We start from the raw sequence: 19716 nt of genomic DNA on the forward strand, positions 1-19716 counted from the left end.
GGGTTGTATGTTATGTTCTACTGCAACAGCTATTCTCTTGAGACTTTGATTGTTCTTGAACATAAGGCAGTTAAGATTTGCCAGGAAGTTTGGTTTATTCATACTGCAGATGCCTGAAAGCAACAAGATGATGGCCAGACATTCAAAAGGACTTGCCAATTCTCAGATGGCTAGCTTCCAGTTAAGGAAGATTACAGCCTCCATGCAACCACAGGCACTTTGGAAAGTGATGAAAGGAGACGGGAAAAATCCAAGCATTATTTATTATTTGTATCATCATAGCACCAATAAGCCCCAGGGAGCGAAGATCATTCCAGGCAAGGGAGCAACATGGAAGGAGACATGAGCATGAGAGTGGGACTGAAAAATGAAGGGGATAGTGAGGCTGGTAGGGTAAAGGGGACAATGGGGCAACATTAGCAGAAATAAGATAAGAGATAAAGGTGGAGCTAGTCACAACTTAAATTAAGAGAGTCCTGAGCTGACAGGGACAAGAGACTGAGAAGCAAACACTTCCATATACTAAAACTTATAACAGTTTGATCAGTAAGGTAGCTTCTCTAGGCAAGGAATGAGATTTGATTACCATGAGCGCAGCCTTAGCTGGTACAGCTGTCATACAAAATACTTTGACTTAATAACGTGGATAAATATGGACCCAACGCTGGTTTTCACATGTGGGAGACAGGAAATCTCAGGAGTAGATACAGCATCGATATTTTGTGCTAGGCACTGTACAAACACAGGGGGAAAAGTCATTCCCCATCCCAAAGAGCTTATAATGTAAGTAGAAGACAAGAGGAGACAGGTGGAGAGACATAGGATGGAGTAAAGAAAACAGTAAGATAATATTGGTCAGCATGATAGTGGTCTCAGCCTACCATCAGCCTAAAAGTGTGAAAGTTTTTTGTAGGCATCACAGCAGAGGAGAGTTTGAGCATGTGTTAGTTTTATGGGGATTTATGGGAAGCTCCTCCCAGGCATGAGCAGCAGCATCATGGGAGAAAGCAAGAATGTGCTTGTGTGAAAATTTAACAAGTGGGCTATGGATGCATCAAGAGCCATTCAGAGGTGGGAGTCTATCTTTCAGTACAGAAAGGGAGAGGACAGGTAGGCTGGGAGTAAGCCATGAGAGGTCTTGAAAGTGAAGTAGCTTATATTTGATGTGAGAGAAGAGGGAGTCATTGGAGGAATGCAAAGAGAGGGTGACAAGGTCAAAGCAGTAGGCTAGGAAAATTATCTTTGTAGCAGCATTCAGAATGGCTATTCGCATGCAGCTGCATTCAGAATGGCTACTTGCAGGCAAAATTGCAGTTGTCAGGGCCAGAGAGAAGGATGTTGCAGTAATCAAATTGCGAGATGAGAATTTTAGCTGTGTGGGTGGATAGAAAGGGCCATATATCTTAGAGATGTTATGCAGAAAGAATCTACAAGACTTAAGCATAGCCTGGATGTGAGAACCTAGAGAGGTCCAAGTTGAAGATGTCATGGGGCAGAGTGACAAGGCAGGATTGTGGTGTTGTCCACTCAATGAAAAAGAATGAAGGTAGTGGGGACAGCTTGGGGGAAGAAGATTAAGAGCTTGAGCTGATGGCTAGACATCCATGGTGGAGATGTCAGAAACAGGTAGAGATTTTAGTTTATTTTGTTCTACTCCAGCTGTAAACAAAGACGGACCTAAAAGGTCAAAATTAAAGTTTTGTTATTCTAAACTCCAGATAGAATAACAGTGACACAAAGAACATTTTCTAAAATGGTGGCTCAAAATTCAAATAGATCTCCTGAGTTCTGAGACCTTTTCCACTCAGCTTATCCAGAACACCATGTTCAGTTCTGGGACAACACTTCATCCAGTTCTCTGGGATCCAAAAAGCTCAGTTTGAGTCCAGATTTCATCACTCATGCATACAGTAAAACTACATTGAGTTGATCAGACTCAAGCATAGCAGGTGGGTATACCATATCTTCAAAGTTACACAGACACGCTCTCCCTTCATATACATATATCATTGCATTTATTATACATTACATCACCCATTTTTGGATTGGATTGGTCACTTTGCAGGAAACAATCTCTGTGCAGCATGCTCTGTCCATGCTCAAACTCCTCTTTACATTAGTAACTTATCTTGTCCATTAGTAAATGGTTCCCTGGGAGTTCTCCCTCTTATCTTAACAGGCTCAGGCATTGTCTTTTTAACCTACTAACCTATTTACTTCAGCCTAATGATCAGTTTATCTCCCTAACTCTGTCCTCCAAGAAATAAGGCCTCCTTTTACATGTTAATTACTCATGTGAGGCCAGGCCTCAGCTACATAAGGAGAATGCCCCCAACCCACAGCACTACTCAGCAACCACATTATCTTTTTCTGTAAAATACTGATCAATCTGTCAGACTGGCTGGTTATCTTGTTCAATATAAGAGTATGGTCTTCCTGCTTATTAAGGCATACATGTTCTCTCCTTGAATTTGAAATGCTGCAAGACACATTTAGTTTGCATGGGTGTATCTGGCATGCCCATCTAATCCATGGTACTTAACTGAGATGGTCTTACATTATAATCTTGAGAACACAGGACTTGGGCCCATCTCCACTGAGGACCCATGAATTTGAAATGGTCCTCCCAACCCCCTGGTTGCACATCAAATTGCTTGTCTGTCATCTTTCAGGGCTAGGCTTGAGAAAGTTTATTTTTCAATGTGGTTGCTTGGAGGTTTAGGTAGCTGTTCATTTGTATGCTATTGCATCAAATGTGGGATTTGAAGGGTTTTTTTTAGCTATACACATTGATGTTTGAACATGCAAAAGGCATTATTCAATGGTCATTTTGTTTTTAGTTATTTTCATATAAGACATGGGCATCCACAAATTAAAGTGGATGGTTACATATCTTAGTGGATATGAGATCAACTATAAGTTCAGATCCAGATTTTAGACACCGCTCCACCTCCCAAGGTCTTTTCTTTTTTCTTGGGGATGGAGTTTCTAGTGGCACTGCCAGAGCTGAGAGAGAAAAGATGCAGTGAGTTCCCAGAGCCTAGGTTTGGGTCATTTTCTATTGCTATTCTTAAATGGAATTCCTCACATGAGGATTTAAAAAACCCATCTCCACAAGTACACAAGGAAGAAATGAATGCAGAGGGTATTACCATTAGGTTTCATGTCTCCCAGCTATTGGCACCAGACTACTTAGTTTCCTTTTTTGTAAAAGGCCTCTGTTCCTTTAAAGCACAGTTACCATTGCAAACAGAGGTAAAGATGCCATTGCTATTATGCTTATACTTTTGTCATCACTTCTTGACAAAAAGAGACAATCCTTTCCCATGGGGAGTGAAATTATAAGGCTAATAAATGTCTTGTGAATCTTAGCTCTATCACGAGATGAAGTCCTAATTAAGGGGGTTTTATTTGTTATAAAATCTGAGTCTGTTAATAATATCATACTGTCCGAATGTGAAAGTTAGGTAAAGTTTCATCTGTGATCCTGATGGGATCCAATAAAATAGCTGTATTCTTCAAAGCACATAAAGGTGATTCTATCAACTTCATGATCATAGTGAAAGATCTGGGAGCTTGAGAGTTGGAAAATATTTTCCTTCTACCCACACATTGTGCCTCCTGTCTGATCCTCAGAACGTTTCTGCTAAGCTGACGTATTGGGAACCTGAGATAAATATTCCTAAGATCTATATTTAAATAGGAGATAGCCTGTCAAATGTGGCTATTCTTAGGTCCTTTTAACATGTTTATTACTAAGATTTTTTTTTCAGAAAAGACACTTCAGAGTTTTAACTAATATTCCAGAACTATAACGGCACAGATCTGAGAGCATTGTCTTTGAAGCAATGAGGCTAAAATGTTCAAAGGTAGTGTCTAATTAGGCACTTAAATCCATGTTTGGTTATCTAAGACTCAGATGATGTCTGACACCCACTGATTTTAATAGAGCTTGTGAATATTTATTTCTGAAAATCTAGTCACCCCCCCCCCTTTTTTTTTTTTTAGGTGCCTAACTTTAGACACCCAGGTTTGACTATTTTGGCCTTAATTGACTCCTAGATTCTCTCAAGCTTGTAACATTTTTAATCCAGTTGAAAACTCTAAATCCTCTATTTATTTTTAAAGGGGTCATTTACAAGGGCATTTACCTTTACGTATAGTCCATTCTTCTGGCATCCGGGTCCCACTGAAATCAAGGGGAATTTTGCCATTGACTTCATGGGAGCCAGGATTTCATGCAGAGTTTAGATTTGGAAGAGGTGGAGCAACATTCTTCATTCAGATAAGTACACTGTTCCCCTAAAGTTGCAAGGAATAACAAAAATTGAGAGATAAGACCTTGTTTGTTCTCTTAGCAAGTATAACACAGGTAGCAGCCATGCAGTCTCTCCCAAAAGTACAAGAGCTCTTTTTTTTAAAAAAAAAAAAAGGTGTAATCAATAGCCTTAATATATAGCATTTTATGTATTAAAACGACGTCAAAATACATATACAATGTATTCTATATGTACAATATATAGAACATCTTCTACATTACAGATAAGACCTAAAAAACCTTTAACCACTACAAAGCACTTGATGCTGTGCTGGAAATCAAATCCACCTGGGACCTTTCCCTTTTCTTCACCTTCCGCACTTTCTAATTAAAGTACATCTTAAAGCAACATTGCCTCCCCTTTAAACAAAAAGGGCAAAGAGGGGGAAGACCTTAGAGACTCGTATTTCAAAGCAAAGCCCTAATTCATCATACAACTGCAATTTTAGCTCATATCTTTATGTGGGTTCATGACACAAATACATTGTAAACAATATTAAGAAAGAATAGGTGGGCTTTTCAGAAGTGTTCAAAGTTGGTCAAAATTCTGTTCCCATGAATGTCAATGGTAAAAGTCCCACCCCTAGTCTACTTTATTCTTACTATTTATTGTGTCTATCATATACATTATATTATGGTAGTAAATATACACACACATTATGGTAGCAAATCACATGGGGAAAATGGAGCCTACTTAGAACTGAAAACCCTACTCTGCTAGGCATTGAACATACATAGGTAATCTCTGGCCAGGGGCTAAAAGATACAAATAGAAGGGAAGTTAGAGACTGGGCTATAGGATATAAACAAATAAATGTGGTAAAGAATTAGCACAACCTTGTTAGCTACATATCTTGTTGTGGGTTAAGCCATTTGTTTAGTGATTTTACATTTTAATAGTAGGTCCTCAAATAAGTCATAGTAAATGTAATGTTCTTACAGGAAGCAGTGCAAACCAGTCAACTCTGTTGGGAGCAACACCGATTTCCCATTTCCCAACAGGGTGATTCTCATTGCCATTAGTCCAATTACAACCAAGTATCTCTATGCAGCCAGATCCCAACATCAGGCGTGTTAGGCTATGTTTACATGGTGCCATAGTATGGACTATGGGAGTGTGAATTACAGAGTGCCCCAAAAAGTTGTGCTCTAACTGCCCTGTACTGACAGAGTAACGAGTTCACATGAACTTAGTCCTCTTTCAAACAGGACTATGTTAACACAAGCTAGGGGCCTTTCAGGTCATGCCAGTAGTGTGCACACAGGGCAATTACTGGAAACTTCAGAAGGATCCTACTTTATGACAATAGACTTTTTTATTCAATTCTGATTACAAACTTACCACTTGGAGACAAGCTCTAATTTGCATAGTAATGCACATTCTGAGGGAGTTAAAAAAAGAAGCTAGATCTTTGGCAGCTATCATCTGATGCAGAAAAGGCTATTGAGGACATGCATGGAGCTTCATGTTAGAGATTCCAGAAAAGCTTGGGGAGCCACCAGTGTATTCAATTTGTACATTTAATAACTATGCTTTATAGTAGACTGGATGCTGTGGAATAAGTCATCTCCAGTTAAGTATTACAGGGGAACAAGCCAGGGTTACACACTATTTCCTTTGCAATTACAGATTTTTGCACTGGCAGGAAATGCCAAATCAACTACACTTAAACAACTTACACTTTAGAATGAGGGTTGTGTGTCCTTTACTCTTTACACAAACATAATATGAAGGAATCATATAGGCACAGTGGGGTCCAAATAACAGTATTTAAGTTTTTAAGGATCTTTATTGTTAAGCAACAGGTATATAAATCTGACAGTATCCCTTCCCATTGTTTCAGGTTTGTTTGTTTTTCAAAAGGAAATCATTTCAGTGAGGGAAGGTCACACTGAAATGTAAGGCCGACCAGTTCAGTATCAGCAAAGTTATACAGTTTCCTTCACCGCACACCTGATTTCCTCTGGCAATGAATGCCACAGCTGTAGTCCTCCCACCACCTGAGAGTTTTATCTTGGTCACAAGGTGCATGGACTTGTGGAGTGTGAACAATAAGGCACTCCTTACAGCAGAGGTAGGCCCCAAACCATTACGGGCCTCAGCGACTAGGACCAAGACTTTGAACTTGGTTTTTATAAAATACGAAGTTTATTGGAAACCACTCCAGATGTACAATTTGGAGTTAAAACAGTGGCTACCACTGTCAGACACGCAATTTAGTTCATACTAGAAGAATGCTGTATTACAGAGCATAATCCATATCTGGGTGGAGACAACACACATTATTAATATTAACTTGTTTTCACTTTGATCTAGAGGGATCACCCTTTGATCCCAGCAAGCAGCTCCCTAGAAATTTCTCCATCCTCTTTCCCAGGAACTGCCCTCCTGCTCCCCCCTCCTCCCCCCACATGTACAGGGATCTCCCTCACCTTTGATAGTTTGGTGACCTCTTGTACATCCTCCCAGCTTGTCGTGTCAGCTCACTGTTCTTCAAAATTTGTCATTGGGGGTAGCGGGTGGCCACTTCTCTCAGCAGGCATTTCCAGAGAGCCACCTGTGGTGGCTGCAGGCTCCCTATTCCATAGAAAAGACTCCAAGGAAGGCTGAGTGGCTGCCTAATCATACCCCCATATTGCAGCAACAGAAATAAGAAAAGCTTCTGTGTGCTGCTGTACTGCCAGCCTGGAGCTTAATGATGCTCTACGCTGCTTAGTGACTGTCTGTAGCTAGGGAAACCCCATGGATTCCCTGTAATTCTAAGATTTCAACCTGTTGCTAGGGAAACCCGGGTATTTCCTTAGCTGCAGGATGCCTCTTTGTAGCCTCCTTTCCATCTCAGGCTGTCTGCGGACTCAGTGCAGCAGTATGGACGGAGACTTTCCTGCAGCATTACTTTACTAGTGACTATAAGTAAGAAAAGCTTTACTGTGGCATCATTTAGTTTCCAGCCCCTGCCTCCCCACCATACCAAAGATCTGGGAGTGGGGCTGAGGCTATCACTAGTTGTTCCCGTAAGGATTGCTGCTAGGAAAAACAACCACCTGGCATGCTCTGGAGAGCCAAGTAGTGGCTACCTGAAGTGCAGAGGAGCTGTTACAGGCCACTCTTTCACACTTTCCCCCAGAAGCTACCACAGGTGAGAGGAAGTCTTGGAGTTTGTGATAGTCCTGGGTAGGGGAGAGAATCTCTTGGAAAGGGAAAGGGGCTTCTATATGCAAAATAATCATATTATCTGAACATTAGGACAGAGTATGTTGTTTGTCCATTGCTATTCATCACATCACTCCTTTTCTCTATTTTAGGAACTAAACAGATTAGGTATAAATCAAAGCAGAGTGGTTTTCAATGGATTGCACTAGGCTGACGTAATCAGTTATGTCACACTCTAACAGATCTTTCTGCAAATCACAAAGTGCGAGAGAATTTCAAGTGTGAATGAGGAGGAAATACTTTTAAAAACATAGGTTACTTATTTCTGCAGGCAACGCTGGAGTGGAGGCTAGTGCATGTTTCTCATCTTAACTCATTCTAGTTTTGCAGCTCACCCTTAAAACTCAAACTTTACAAATTGGGGAGTGCCAACAAGCAGAGTAAAAATTTACTTACCTATTTTAGTGACACTGGGAACTCCGGAAAATCCAGCTTCTTAATTTCAACCCATTGTTTCTTCCTGACATTATATTTTCCAGTATTTTAGGTATGGTGTAATAGCCCTTGGTCTTATATTACTTGAGGCTGATAAAAATCTGTTTATAATATTTTATCTTGGAAAATTGATGAGTCTTGTTTCCTATAGCAATGTTCTTTATTTGCTAATAAAGTCTTTCAAACTGAGGAGAGCAGTGACATGAAATGGAGTAATTCAGATGCAGTTTTCTTATCTAGAAGATAATAAAACACTGGTGTCCAGGGAAGATGGCATTGTAATCTCTTGCAACTCAAAAATGGCTTTCATTCCAATCAGTAATAAAGCAATTAAAGTTATTAATTCCAAGAAAATAAATTCTGGGAATTTGACAGTGACTTTCTATTAAAGTAAATATGCTTGCAGCAAGCCTTTGAAAGTAAAAAAACTGTACTGCAGACAGGTCCTTATCACTCTGAGTGACCTTTGTCTGATTACAGAGAATTGCCAAGATTTTCTCCTTCACTCCTAACTCAGAACCCCTTTCCCACGTGTGTCATCAGATTGTTTTTGACCAAATCTCTCTGTACTATAGCCTGTATTCAAGAAAAATGAGGATTTCCTAATCTTGACCCTTCACTGACTCCTTTATTTCCAACTTCTTTAATATTTTTGTAGACAGCATTTCAGAAGTGGGAGTTTACCACATAAGTAGGTATTCATTTGAAAACTCAAATGGTGTCCATTGAATTTTCTTACCTTCTTTTGCCTAGAGAGATTGGTGAAGTTTGTTTCTACATTTTTAGTAGAAGAGGTAAAAGAGGGGTCATACTTCAACATAAAGTGCCATTTGAAAATAATTTCTAAAAAGGGTAATTTAGAAATGTTTTAATAAATGGTTAATCCATTTTTAAGGATTATAGACTCTAATAGATCAATGGGCGTCTTACAACAGTAAATGGTGTCAATGACGGTTATAAGCCATTGAAGTGTTTATAACCATCTATGACACACTTATACCAGGTAATCGCTGTTACTAGGCATTTTTTTTTTATAAACAAGGCTAGTACAACTCTTATCACAATTGTTGTTATGCAATATTTTAATCTCAAACTTGTACTTTAATCTCGTGCACTGCCAGGGTTACTGAGGTCTGGCAGTGCCAAAGTGGGATGGACACAAGGAGAACAATCAACCAGAAGCCAGTGCCATCTGTGTTCCAGGGATCTAGGAAGGAATTGTTCCTCCCTACGCTGCCCCTGCAGCTGTGCAACTCCCACAACAGACACTGTACTTAGTACACACACAACTTAGCCCAATATTTCAGATTGATTTAAGGACCAAATTATGGTTTTTAGCTATTTGCCGAGGCAGGAGGATGCTGCACAGTTCCCCCAGCTATATGGGAGACAGTTGTGCAACCCCTCCACCTGCAGCTAGTGTGAAGAACAACTGTGCAGGCTGCCCAATGAATTTGGCCTGCTCTACTAACAAGTGTAGAAGGGGGCAGCCCATGGCAATACCTCCTCCCCCACCTTCAAGGTGCCCTACGTGGTGAGGATAAGAAACTGAACAATCTTTATTTCATACCATAGACCAGTGGTTCTCAACTCTGGTCCACGCTTGTTCAGGAAAAGCCCCTGGCACGCTGGGCCAGTTTGTTTACCTGCTGCATCCGGAGGTTCAGCCGATCGCGGCTCCCACTGGCCGCGGTTCGCCGCTTCAGACCACTGGGGGCTGCGGGAAGGGCGGCCAGCACGTCCGTCGGCCTGCGCTGCCTTTTGCAGCCCCCATTGGCCTGGAGCAGCAAACCACGGCCAGTGGGAGCCGCGATCGGCCAAACCTGAGGATGCGGCAGGTAAACAAACCGGCCCGGCGAAGCAGGGGCTTTCTCTGAACAAGCGGTGGACCACAGTTGAGAACCACTGCCATCGACCCTTTATTATTATTCTATCCCAAGTCCCAGCTATTGGCCTGCCTACACAGTGGCTCTTGGCAGCCGACTAGGTAGAACATGCTCCCCTGGGGAAATACTGAGACAGGAGGGCCCATCACATTCTAGCCCAAAATTGGCATTGTGGGATTTTTAAAGACCTTAACTAAGCAGAGTGTCTACAGTCAAGGCTCCCTTTCATCTTACTAAAAGTATCTAACCCATGTTCAAACAGTATGGCTATCTGGTCCCCTCCAATGGCTATTCCAAGTTTAGATGATTATCAGTCAGCATAACCTTTGAACTACAGAAGCTGGGTTCTTTAGCTCAGGTAATAGAGGCTTGTGCTTTAACCTCCCAAAGTCCTAGGTTCAAGCCCTTCTATCCAGGGGTATCATGTTTAATTAATTATGGATCTTGTACTGCAATTACGTAGGTTTAGGAAGGAGGGAGGTTACATTATTATTCAATATTCATATTACAGTAGTGCCCATAGCACCGATGAACCAGATAATAGTTTCTGCCCCAAAGAGTTTACAACCCAAGAAATAAGAAGAGAGAGACACTGTTACTATCCTAACGATATTAATACAGATTTAATGCAAGTTTTGATAGGGTGGGCCAATTCCTGAAAAATTTTCTGATTCTCTTCTAACACTGAGATACATTTGAAGTAACTCTTGAAATGAATGGAATTCCTTACCAGTGTCAGACAGGTGTGAGAAGAGGAGAATCAGATTCTTCAACTTTTCTTGCATAGAGGGGAAGACAGACAGTAAGGGCTTGTCTACCCAGTAAGGGCTTGCATTAGTCCACACCAGTGTGGTGTAAATTTTAGTCTACACCAGCATGTTGTGCACTATTGGCCTGCGTTGACCCTTGTGGTGTGCATGAACAGTAGACAAGCCCTATGTCTAAATGGTAAGAACATTAGAGGGACAATAAAGAGGACAACTTTTCTTCAGACATATCTTCGTGCTCCAATTGCTATCTTTTATATGTATTTCAGAGGCTCTTAAGTCACCTTTAAGAGGGCAGTTACACTGAAACATCAAAGCCTGTATTTTGATTGGAGAAGTAGGGAACCCTGTGCATATCTCTGGATGCTCCAGGAGCTACCTTTCAAAGCGTACCGCAGGAAACATTCTTCAGATGCTGACAGATCTTCAAGGACTGGACACAGTCACATTCTTGGATGAGTTTTTCTCCCCACATTTTTGCATTGCTTAATGATCACTTGTGTGTGCAAAAGACTCATGCTTTGTGCCTACGTGTGAGCATGCATACATGTGCTTGAAATATAAAATGTAGTTTTTCTTTTTTTTACCATTTTTATGTAATTTCTGCATGCCTATCAGATACAATGTGAAAACTGATTCTACAATTTAATAAGCACCAGCTAGAATGTTAAAATCTCTAACTGAATTTGGAGGAAATTATGACTTGTCATCCTGAACAAATCAAGTTATTGTGCTAATAATAAGGACAATTTTACAACTGTGGCAATTTCAACTGCCTCTAAAAATTTACTATGAATGTCAGTTTGGCTTTTGTTGTTGGGATTTTGGGTATTTTATTTTTAAAACTCCCAGTCTCAAAGAGACACTGCTTTCACGATCAGCCCTTTTCTGATCTAAACATTGGCTTCTCATTTGTGTAATGTAAATGCCTAATAGCTAACTCAATACAGCATCAGTTCCAGTTATTTAACATTCATCTTTTTAACTTTAATTCCTTTTTAGTACATGTAGGTGTTAATTATGGCCACAACTGTGTTATTTTAGGTCTGATTGGCAGATAACATCAGTGGCTTTGAGTACTTGAAGGTTACCTTGTACTTATGGAGGTTTAAAATGTTCTCATCTCAGCTTTCCTCACAGACTGCTCACTCATTCTGTGACTTACTTATGACCTTTGTTGCTTCATATGGTTATAAGAAAGCAAGAGATGTGAGGAATCGATTAGTAGCGGATTTTGTCAATGGGACTGAAAAGATTAATGCACAGTTATATGGGCTGGTGGCTGCTCTTGAATGAAATAAATTGACAAAAAATCTATCCCCAAGTAATAAACACTATAAATATTTGGCAGTTTTTCCTGCAGGTAATGAACAAATTACATTTTTGCCTGCTTTTCCTGATGTGTGCATTGTTGATGAAATGCCAGAAAAATGACAACTCTTTAATAAATTGAGAATTTACAGTAAAAAGCCAGAGGCAAAGAGGGGGAAGAAGAGAAGGCAGAATTGAAATCAGATTTTAAGATCTGTTTCTTTACAATGTATTGTATAAAACTAAAAAGGGGAATGTTACATTCATTGCTGAGCATGTACAAACAGAGATACCGATGCTGTCATTTAAAACACGCAGTGTTGAGATTCATTATACATGAACATTGTTACAAATACAGAAGCTCTATCATGTTCACTTCTCCTTATTGTTTGGTTACTTTCTGAGGAAGGTGCTTAGATAGCATGGTGATTGGTGACCTTATAAAAACCTAAATAGATAAAAACTTCCTTATCTCCATCAGTTTGACGTGGGCACAGTAAGAATCATTGAGCCCAGAGTATTTTTAATCAGCATACCTACAGCACATACCACTAGCCTCAGGCATTTTATCAGGTATCCTTTAAAACTTTCATCTTCCTCCTACAAAAAAAAAAAAAAAACAGAAAAGATTCAATTTGAGTTACTGCAAAGTACCATACAGAATTCTGTCCGAACAGCTCTATGCAATAATTACATGCTGCTTCCTTTGGAAACCATGGTAACTATCCAATAAGTAACGCATGCCACAGCTACTGTAACAGAACATAGTGCAGTGGGTGCTAGGCAGCGGGGTGAAAGGAAATATTGTACATACTAGCCAGTCATTCTGTAGATAAACAAGGATTAGCTATTTTAAGCTTTTAAATTAAGTTTAAACTGCTTTATCTGGTACAGCCCCATTCGCCGCAGATTTAGAAAACTATGGTGCGCAAGCAAAGAAAGACAGGACACTGGGCTAGATGGACCATTGGTCTGACCCAGTGTGGCCCTTCTTATGTTCTTAAAGGAATAGTAGTCACCAGTTACAGGCTGACCAGCCTAACCTGGAGGCTTTTTGATAGGAATCTTATAATGTCTGCACCTAGAGCAAACCAGGGACTGAATGGTTACTCTGAGTCACAAGTTGGTCTTTTATTCCCCCTTGCTCTCTAGAGGCAGTAAGCTGTTTCAGCCCATCTCCTGGCACTGCTTACTTGAGCCTCTGCACTGACTCAGATGAGCTGGCTGGCACATTAGACGGGGCAGAGCCAAATTTTTACCTACTCCCTGCCTCTGTCCACCCACCTGTGCAGGAGGGAGAGTAGTAGCCCAGTGGCAGGTAGCAAGTGCAGGGATATAAGGAGCACATTACACACATTTCCTCCCCCGAATATGCTCACAGCATAGCTGGTGATCTGGCTCTGAGTCTGTCAAAAACCCTGCACTTGAACTGTAGGTAGCTGAGCAAGTTAAGGGAAATCACAAAAGTAAACTAAATCGCTAAAGTACCAGTCAGGTTGTAGCTCGCAACCCTAAAAACCACTCAGATTCTCGACTTTAACTTGCTTATCAGAATGGCACATTCCCAGAGAAACAACTCGGATTAATGTCTGCCATAAATTATTGTAAAGAGGCCTGAGCCACTAATCCTTATGCAAATAAAACTCCCTGTGAAATCAGTAAGAGTTTTGCCTGCTTAATGACTACTGGATTGGGCCCCAAGAACATAACTTCCTATAGTTTCATCTCTTATATTATACTTAATGCTTACCTATACAGTTTGGGAAAGCAAGCTGTGAGAGCCAGACTAAAGGACAGGATCATCCATTTGGACAATCACAGATCAAATACGGAATAGCATAGTGAATAGGTGCAAAAAAATCCAGACAGAAATCTGTTTGCATGAGCTGTTTGGTAAACACATGAATAGCAGTTGATTTGCAGACAGCTAAAAGGGCTAAACCTGTACCACATTTTTGCCAATTGTCAGGTTTGGCTGAGCTGAGCTGAGCTGAACTCAAGGAGTGGGTTGGGGGGAAATGGCAGAAAGAGGTCATGCAAAGATGGCTTTACTCTTACTTTTGCAGCCCTTGAGTTCTGGGTTCAGGTCCTCGATGTAAGTTAGAGTAGCACAAAGGCTACTGTAAGTGGTCGACATGTTCCTATGATCCCAAGAGGCTGTTCAGCAGCCAGGGACAGCTGACATGTAAAACACTCTGGCCATACCCCTTCCTCTCCATCACAATCCCTGTGCCAGTATTCTTAAAGGGGGATAGCAGACAGCCACTGCGCCAGTTCTGCACCAGCACTTATGCTGGTGGGAAATCCCCTTGTAACCACTTAAGCCTTCTTTACCACCTCTGTCTGCTATCACAAGCACAAAGAGGCATAATAGACCTGAGAATTAGGCCCATCATTTGCAAAAAATTAGGCCAGCTCTAACTTCTGCAAACCTACAAACACCCATGCAGAGATTCTGAATGTTTTGCCTGGAGTCTTTGCTCTTCAGGAGTCATAGATGTAGCCAAAGGATCTGCTCAGCTGGGACTGTTTGGATCTGAACTGCGCTCAGGCTGTGCATATGCTAAGAGAGAGAGCTGTATGGAGGCTCCATAGAACCCTACCACTTGTAGAATAAGTTGTATTGGTGTATTAAGCTGTACCGTTTAACGTTGTAAAATGAAGTTTAACGTAAAGTGCTGCCAATTTATTTTCCTAATAATTTAGCAATTTCAGTAATTCATTTAGATTTTTAGTGGCTAAGGGACCACACTTCACAAAATTCCTTGTAATCCACGGAGCCTGAATTCACATGACTTGCTATGCCATTACATGGCTTTCGGCTAGTTTTTAATATGAGTTAACGTTGTCAAAACCCGTGTGATACAACGTGGCATAAAACAGAGCTGAAAAAGATTACCACACTGAATGACCACATGTGATATAACTCCTATCACTGCTAAAGCACCAGAGCAGAAGCTGTTCACCTGCACTACCCCTGCTGGAAACAGTCTACATACCTCCTTATTAGCAGCAGCTTAACTTATATTTTTTATTTGAATATGTACTTTCAGACAGTAAGATTTCAAGCAATTTCCTAAAAATGCTGGTGGTATTTAGGGAGCAGATGACTAGTGTTAGGATATAGATATTCAGGCCTGCCTGTAAAGGCCTATACTCTAAGAATGTAGGTATATGTTTATCATTTAGCTAGTAACAGAGGTATACAAGAAAATCTGTGTAAGGGGCTTCTCTCACTGTGACAGTCTGAGGCCCTGTTCTTAGGCCAATGCTTTTGGCTAAGCAGCAGAGGCAGCCATAAGCTGGGAAGCGAACGGTCACCTCCTCACATTCCAAACTAGTCAATCTGGGGCTGTTAGGAAGGTGATCCGATCTATCGCCTCCAGAGAAAAGGAAGAGCCTACAAGATGGAAAAGGAAATTTAGGTTGATAGTTTTCTGTCTGGTAAGAACTCACTTATCAATAGACACAGCTGGGAAACCCTTATGTCTTTATAGATGTAGTTGTGAAATCCTCACTTCTGTATTGTTTTGTCATTATAGTTCCCACTTTGCTATTGTTTATTTGCATGGTCGGTCTGGTTCTGTGATTGCTTCTGTCTGCTGTATAATTAATTTTGCTGGGTGTAAACTAATTAAGGTGGTAGGATATAATTGGTTAGCTAATCATGTTACAATATGTTAGGATTGGTTAGTTAAATTTCAGTAGAAGGATTGGTTAAGGTATAGCTAAGAATATTACTATATAAATTAGGGGCAAACAGGAAGTAGGTTGGGATTCAAAAATAAGGAAAAAGGAACTTGGATTTAAGCTTGCTGGAAGTTCACCCCAATAAACATCAAATTGTTCGCACCTTCGGACTTCGGGTATTGTTGCTCTCTGTTCATGCGAGAAGGACCAGGGAAGTAGGATGGTGAAGGAATAAGCTCTCTAACAACTAGGCTCTTTAAAGATGGTAGTGAAGGCAGAGATAGAACTGTCGCTTCCATAAAGAATCCTATACACTCTTATTTAATTACCCTCACAATCTGCTGCTGGCTCTAAAACAACTACGCTTTATATTTTATTTATTTATTAGGCCATGTCTACACTACGAAAGTACTCCGATTTTACAGAAGTTGAGTTTTGGGAACAGACTGTATAAAGTCGAGTGCACGCGTCCACACTAAGCACACTAAGTCGGCAGTGTGCGTCCACAGTACCATGGCAAGCGTCGACATTCCGAGCGGTGCACTGTGAGTAGCTATCCCACAGTTCCCGCAGTCCCCGCTGCCCATTGGAATTCTGGGCTGAGCTCCCAAAGCCTGATGGGGCCAAAAATTTGTCACAGGTGGTTATGGGTAAATGTCGTCAGTCAACCCTCCCTTCCTCCATGAAAGCACCGGCAGACAATCATTTTGCGCCCTTTTCCCTGGATTGCCCGAGCAGACGCCATAGCACGGCAAGCATGGAGCCCATTCAGCTCACCGCAGCAGTTCTGACCATTGTAAACACCTCGCGCATTACCGTGCAGTTTATACAGAACCACCACCTGAAAAACCAGGCAAGGAAGCGACAGCAGCGCGGTGATGAGGACATGAACACAGATTTCTCTAAAACCGCGGTCCCCGGCAATTTGGAGATCATGGTGTTAATGGGGCAGGCTCATGCCGTGGAACACCTATTCTGGGCCCGGGAAACAAGCAGAGTGGTGGGACCGCATAGTGTTGCAGGTTTGGGATGATTCCCAGTGGCTCCGAAACTTTCGCATGCGTAAGGGCACTTTCATGGAACTTTGTGACTTGCTTTCCCCTGCCCTGAAATGCAAGAATACCAAGATGAGAGCAGCCCTCACAGTTCACAAGCGAGTGGCAAAAGCCTGTGGAAGTTTGCAACGCCAGACAGCTACCGGTCAGTCGGTAATCAATTTGGAGTGGGCAAATCTACTGTGGGGGTTGCTGTGCTGCAAGTAGCCAACGCGATCATTGAGCTGCTGCTATTAAAGGTAGTGGCTCTGGGAAATGTGCAGGTCATAGTGGATGGCTTTGCTGCAATGGGATTCCCTAACTGTGGTAGGGCTATAGACGGAACACATATCCCTATCTTGGGACCGGACCACTAGGGCAGCCAGTACATAAACCGCAAGGGGTGCTTTTCAATGGTGCTGCAAGCACTGGTGGATCACAAGAGACGTTTCACCAACATCAATGTGGGGTGGCCGGGAAAGGTTCACGACACTCACGTCTTCAGGAACTCTGGTCTGTTTAAATGACTGCAGGAAGGGATTTACTTCCCAGACCAGAAAATAACTGCTGGGGATGTTGAAATGCCTATAGTTATCTTTGGGGACCCAGCCTACCCCTTAATGCCCTGGCTCATGAAGTCGTACACAGGCACCCTGGACAGTAGTAAGGAGCTGTTCAACTATAGGCTGAGCAAGTGCAGAATGGTGGTAGAGTGTGCCTTTGGATGTTTAAAGGGTCGCTGGCGCAGTTTACTGACTCGCTCAGACCTCAGCAAAACCAAATCCCCTTTGTTATTGCTGTTTGCTGTATGCTCCACAATCTCTGTGAGAGTCAGGGGGAGACGTTTATGGTGGGGTGGGAGGTTGAGGCAAATTGCCTGGCTACTGAATACACACAGCCAGACACCAGGGCGGTTAGAAGAGCACAGCAGGAAGCGCTGTGCATCAGAGAAGCTTTGAAAACCAGTTTCATGACTGGCCAGGGTACTGTGACACACTTCTGTTTGTTTCTCCTTGATGAAAACCTGACCCCTTGGTTGCCTCTAAATTCCCTGTAAGCAATCCGCCCTCCCCCCTTCGATCACAGCTTGCTTGCAAAGGAAATAAAGTCACTATCATTTAAAAAAACATGTATTCTTTATTAATTGATTATAAAAATAGGGAGATAACTCACAAGGTAGCCCGAGTGGGGTGTGGGAGGAGGGTGGGAAAAGGCCACTTCAAAACTTGTTGAATGACAGCCTTTTGTTGCTTGGGCTGTCCACTGGGTGGAGTGGTTGGGTGCCCGGCGCCTCTCCCCCTCCCCCCACCCCTGTGTTCTTGGGCATCTGGGTGAGGAGGCTATGGAACTTGGGGAGGAGGGAGGGTGGTTAAACAGGGGCTGCAGCGGCAGTCTGTGATCCTGCTGCCATTCCTGAACCTCCACCAGACGCCGGAGCCTGTCCGTTTGATTCCACAGTAGCCCCAGCATTGAATCCTGCCTCCTCTGACCTTCCTGCTGCCACCTCTCCTCACATTCATCGGCCGCTTTCCTGTACTCTGCTATTGTGTCCCTCCACACATTCTGCTGAGCTCTGTGAGTGCCAGACGACTGCATAAGCTCAGAGAACATTTCATCGCGCGTGTATTTTTTTCACCGCCTTATCTGAGATAGCCTGTGGGACGGAGGAGGGAGGCTTGAAACATTTGCAGCTGCTGGAGGAAAAAAAGGGAGTGAAGATACATTTTACAGAACAATGGCTATACTCTTTCATGGTGAACAACACTATTCACATTGCATAGCACATGTGATTTTGGTACAAGATCGCATTTTGCATCTTATATTGAGCGCCTGCGGCTTTGGTGTTAGAGATTACATACGCAGTGCCGGGCAACAGAATTCAGCTTGCAGGCGGCCATGGTAAGCCATAGTCTTTCGGTTTCTGCAACCTTCATAACAGCAGCTCCCTCCTCTCCCATACCAAGCAAAGCACTTGAGTTGGCGATTTAGAGCTGCGGTTTTCCTGTTAATGTACAGCAGCAGAAACCAAACTAACCCCCGCACATCCAATTCTCTGGGGTGATCGCTTTACCCTTCCCCCCCACCACGTGGCTGATATCAGGGAAGATCCCTACTAGCCAAACGTGAACAGCTCAGAGCCAATGCCCCACCACCACGTGGATAACTGCGGGGAGATTTCTTTTTAGCCACAGGCAAACAGCCCAGTAGGAACGGCCACTTCTGAATGTCCCCTTAATTAAATTCCCCTATTTCAACCAGGTTACCATGAACGATATCACTCTCCTGAGGATAATACAGAGAGATAAAGAACAGATGTTGCTTGAATGCCAGCAAACACCGAGACCATATGCTGCCAGGCTTTGTCATGCAATGATATCAGATTACTTGCTACTAGCATGGCGTGGTAAAAAGTGTCCTACCATGGAGGACAGAATAAGGCTACGCTCCCCAGAAACTTTCTGCAAAGACTTTTAGAGTACCTCCAGGAGAGCTTCATGGAGATGTCCCTGGAGGATTTCCGCTCCATCCCCAGACTCGTTAACAGACTTCTCCAGTAGCTGGAATGCACGAATGCATTCCAAATCCTCAGGGCTAATTAATCATTAAAAAAAAGTTGCTTTTAGAACATGTATTATATTTTAAAAAGGTACACTCACCAGAGGTCCCCTCTCTGGCTTGGCTGGGTTGGGAGGGTATTTCAGTCAGGGTGACAAAAAGATCCTGGCTGTCGGGGAGAATGGTGTGCTGCATGCTCTCCTCAAGCTCGTTCTCCTCCTCCTTCACAAAATCCTCAGGTATGGCAGAGAGTACCCCATCATCAGAGTCCACGGACAGGGGTGGGGTAGTGGTGGCGGCCCCTCCTAGAATTGCATGCAGCTCAGCCTAGAAGCGGCATGTCTGGGGCTCTGTCCCGGAGCATCCGTTTGATTCTTTGGTTTTCTGGTACGCTTGTCTGAGCTCCTTAAGTTTCATGCGGCACTGTGTTGCATCCCTGATGTAGCCTCTGTCCCTCACGGCCTCTGAGATTTTTTGAAATGTTTTGGCATTTTGTCTTTTGGAA

General features: G+C 42.5%; 1 long non-coding RNA gene across 1 annotated transcript; it reads right to left on the reverse strand.

Annotated features, from left to right (window-relative positions):
* Positions 1-1006: 1006 nt before the first annotated feature.
* LOC122464037 lies at positions 1007-15177 on the reverse strand. The gene is made up of 3 exons (XR_006287878.1): positions 15043-15177; positions 5672-5674; positions 1007-1018 (listed from the first exon to the last, which is right to left on the reverse strand). It is a non-coding gene; the product is annotated as an uncharacterized LOC122464037 (long non-coding RNA).
* Between the last annotated feature and the right edge of the window lie 4539 nt (positions 15178-19716).

This window comes from Chelonia mydas, chromosome 1, assembly GCF_015237465.2.
Source record: "Chelonia mydas isolate rCheMyd1 chromosome 1, rCheMyd1.pri.v2, whole genome shotgun sequence".
Taxonomy (NCBI): domain Eukaryota; kingdom Metazoa; phylum Chordata; order Testudines; family Cheloniidae; genus Chelonia; species Chelonia mydas.